At 34.1% G+C, this 4064-nt stretch overlaps 1 long non-coding RNA gene across 1 annotated transcript; it reads right to left on the bottom strand.

Moving 5' to 3' along the window:
- Positions 1 to 222: 222 nt before the first annotated feature.
- Positions 223 to 1307, bottom strand: LOC113308315. The gene is made up of 2 exons (XR_003339656.1): positions 1193 to 1307; positions 223 to 387 (listed from the first exon to the last, which is right to left on the bottom strand). It is a non-coding gene; the product is annotated as an uncharacterized LOC113308315 (long non-coding RNA).
- Positions 1308 to 4064: the final 2757 nt, after the last annotated feature.

The following is a 4064-nucleotide window of genomic DNA, read 5'->3' as shown; positions in this document are numbered from 1 at the left end:
CACATTAAATACATCATATGTTCTTAAGATGAACAAATGTTTAAAACAAGTTACAAGTTACTTAAACTCCTGAAACAAGCAGTACAAAGTTCTGTGTTTAACATTAAAACAAAATTAAAACAACAAATCCACACCACTTTCACTTCCAAACCATAAATATGCAAGACTGCGACAATGAATATCAAGCTCCCTTTAATTCCTCTTTCCCTTTTTGGTTGAATCTACGCTTCATTAATTGAAGGATTGGATATTGTTGTATATGAAATCTCAAATCAGTTGTCCCGCTTCTCTTGGCATCAATGGCATATACTTTTGAGCAGTGCCTACACTTTGCTCTTGTCGAATGAAGTTTCTCAAAATATTCCCATACTGCAGATCTCACTTTTTCTTGAGTTGAATTACGTGTATCCATCATAGAAAATCAACAAAATTGAACATCTTAATATACACGAAACACTCATCAATCATCATCTCACTAAACAAAATTGAACATCTCATATGTTGTGGACAGATACATACATTCAGTTATTACTCATTGATACAGATATAGTTGTGCAGGTTAACCAAAGATGCAATGCAAGTTAAGTAAACAGAACTAACAAAAATAACCACAACTTCAGTTGAATTCATTCATGAGCAGAACAATAGAAATTGATAAAGTTATATCAATAACTGATAGAAACAAATTGAACAAGAAGAAAAGAAATCATTTAAACCCTAACCATGAAAATTGAAAACAGTAGAAATTGATAAAGTTAGACAAAATTAAATAGAACTCATTAGATAGATTGATACTACCCAACTATCCCCTTTTCTCATTTCACCAAATTTCTTTCTAATTAAGAAAAGGGTTTTTTTCTTAATCCAGTAAAAACTAAGAAAAAAATACAAGCATTTATAGTTATCACACAGTACATAAAAAAGATCTATGTCTTCAAATCGTCAAATCTATCATGATCATTCACAACAACAAGGTTAATTTCATCGATCTAATACTGTAACCAACGAAAAAATTCTTAAACAACATTCTCCAACAACCAAACAACAAGAACCAAACCCCAAATCAATAAGGCTATATATAGATATGTGCATGCTAATTCAAACCCCAAATCAATCTCAAATCAAATGATTCAAACTCTAAATCAATCATAAAAGTTACAAAGATTTAAACAGATCGAACAAGAATAAGTACCTGACTCAGTCAGAGATAGAGAAGAAGCACAAATCGATGATAGAGATGGTGGCAATATGATAGAGAGACTTAGAGATGGTGGTAGTAGGCTGCTCTTCAGAGTTCAGACGAGAGAGGATTTTTCAGAGAAAAAAGAAGAAGAAAGATGATAAGTGAAACTCTCGATAGATAACTCTATACCTAGGATGGATGGATAGGATTAAAAAAACCAAGATCTCAACGGTTGATATTAACCGGTTCTTTTGGTCCGGTTCCTACCGGTACTAACCCCAGAACCAGTGTCTGTACCGGTCTATTCCAGTTCTTGAGTTTCAGTCCAGGTCCCTGTACCGTTTACTCCGGCTCCGGTTCGGTACCGGTCCGGTGCTTTCGATTCCAGTCGGTCCAGGGAATACTGACCGGTTCTTATGCAGCTAGTCTTATTAATAACTATAGACGAAATTGATTTTTTTCACTGAAAAAATAAATGAAAACACCACTTGTCACATGGGAATAAAAGTGAAAATTAGATTTTTCCTTTTAATAAAAGTGAAAGTTGGATTCTTCACTTTTAGTAAAAGTCAAAATTTTAAATTTTATCAGTAGAATTTTGTGGAAAATGGACTTTTCACAACCAATAATGGCAAACCCTGAAACATCACGCCAAATATCATAGAAAAAAATATGGAAAAATTATGCAAGATCAATAATTGCATCAAACTATCACTGGATCTAAAAAAATATAAAATATTTTACTAATGGATTTCCTAGAACTTGTCATGGAGATAGGTAAGATGCTACTAACTAACTGAAATAAACGTTAATAGAACAAGAACAAAAATCTAATAATGGAGTTTACCATGGTTGGATAAAAAGAAGACAAAGAGAGGACTAAACAGTGGAATCAATAACGGGAATGGGGGAGAATTTTTTGTTTTGATAAATAACAACCAAACGTAATGTTGCGTTTAACAACTGAAATCAGGATAACAACTAAGCCATAATCCATAAATAGTGGAATCAATTAATTGATAATTAATAAATTTGTCAGTATCAAATAATGGATAAAGGTTAATTTAGTCTTGTTGACATGTTGAAAATATAAATCCGATTTAAAACTATGAATCTTAACCGTAGATCTAATAATTTGGGCTAGATATATATATATCATCTTATTGTTTGGTTTGTGAAAGAGAGAGGGTTTGAACTTGGGCTCGTCAGATATTTCCACTTGTTGAACTACTGTGCTTAAAGCTAGACTTCTGAATGCATCTGATCCGTTCTGCATAGATGAAGTCGTCTATTTAAGTTGTAGTAGACACACATAAGTTGTGAAGAATTGGAGACCATGGAGGTAGTGGTCAAGTGGTGTCCACTGTGCAAGGGAGACCATTAATTGTGCATAACCACTGTTTCCTTACTCCTCTAACTTCTCTTAATTGTTCCCACCGCTTGTTACCTTCTTTTTATGGGTATGTTGCTACATCGCATGTTGTACCGCAAGACCAATATCCGAACGAGAATCCCCCGTGTGACATATTTGATGTTTCGTCAAAAAATTTGAGTCATGGACTACAATTATTTCGGCCAAGTCATATTCATGAAGTGTTGGGACTAGGTAGATACTCAATTTTGTATATAAACCGAGTTGTGTCAAGTTTGGATAATAAGTCTATGAACAACTTAATTGTGTGCAAGGGAACAACTACAGTTATATATAGACGCAAACCCTTACAATTACAAACCCAAAATGGTCAATTAGGTGATTCAACCAAACATACCTATAATACTTAATATAAAACTCGTCCATCGTCTATTAATCGAATCTTAACTTGAGGAATAAAACGAGCATGAGAGAGTTACTTCTCGCACCTGCATCCTACTCAGTCAATTACGTAATCCCTATCTGATAGCTTCAGAGAGAACTAAAGCAGAATCCTGATTTCTTCTAAAGTTACGCCTACATTGTTACCAATTTCCTTGTTCTTAGAAATGAATTTGGATTTTATGAAGGTGTATCTTTGTGTTAAAGTTTACGGGCATCCAACTCAAAATTAATTGGTAATGAATGAAACGATCCTTCAATATTGTATTTAAGTTAATTATGAGATATTAGCGAGGCGGAGCTTTTGTGCTTCCACACCTTGGAAGGTACAACTGTTAAAAGGTCCCGCCCTTACTTTAAAAATGCAGTTGCATGAAATGAATATAAAACTTGTGACTCATGTTAAAATAACGAAGAACTTCAATTGTTTTTACATAAGCAGCCTTGCAAAGTTGCACATGTTGTCACCCACTAGGTGTGTTTTTAGCTAAACAGTTGCCCCTTTAGTAGTATTGATGGGCATGATTAGTAGATGCCTACATGAGTTATGCATGTATGCCATGTGAGAGTGAGAAGCTAGGGGGTACTACTGTTTTAATCGAGGACGACTTCTTCTTTTCTTTCTTCCCTTTGAATCTCCATTCTATCCATACAAACTCGTCTCGAGCAGACAGAGAATTTTGGTTTTAAAGGAAAATTTGAACAAAACCCACTCGCCGTAATCCTCCAGTGCAGAAGTAGGGGTTTTCTCCATTGGAAATTGTGCATTTGATTTTCTACTTTCTAATTTTGTTTTCCTAGTAATCCATGACTATTGCGTTTAAATCGATTGTGCATTCAAATTTCTTTAGGAAGTCGAGATGCATTGTCTTTGTGGTTCCAATGTTAAGAACTAAAACAAATTTAGTGTATAATATTCTGGTGGGTGAATTTAATCAATTGCGCATGATAGGAAGTTTTAAAAATTTAGGTTAGAATTTAAGTGTACTTCCTGTGTATACTCCAACTTCGACTGAATTATGGTCGTACTGGTATAACAGCAAAATGTTTATAATATGTGATTAATAG

Source organism: Papaver somniferum, chromosome 9 (genome assembly GCF_003573695.1).
Source record: "Papaver somniferum cultivar HN1 chromosome 9, ASM357369v1, whole genome shotgun sequence".
Lineage (NCBI taxonomy): Eukaryota > Viridiplantae > Streptophyta > Magnoliopsida > Ranunculales > Papaveraceae > Papaver > Papaver somniferum.
Note: the sequence above shows the minus strand (reverse complement) of the source record. Positions and strands in the feature narration are given on the sequence as shown.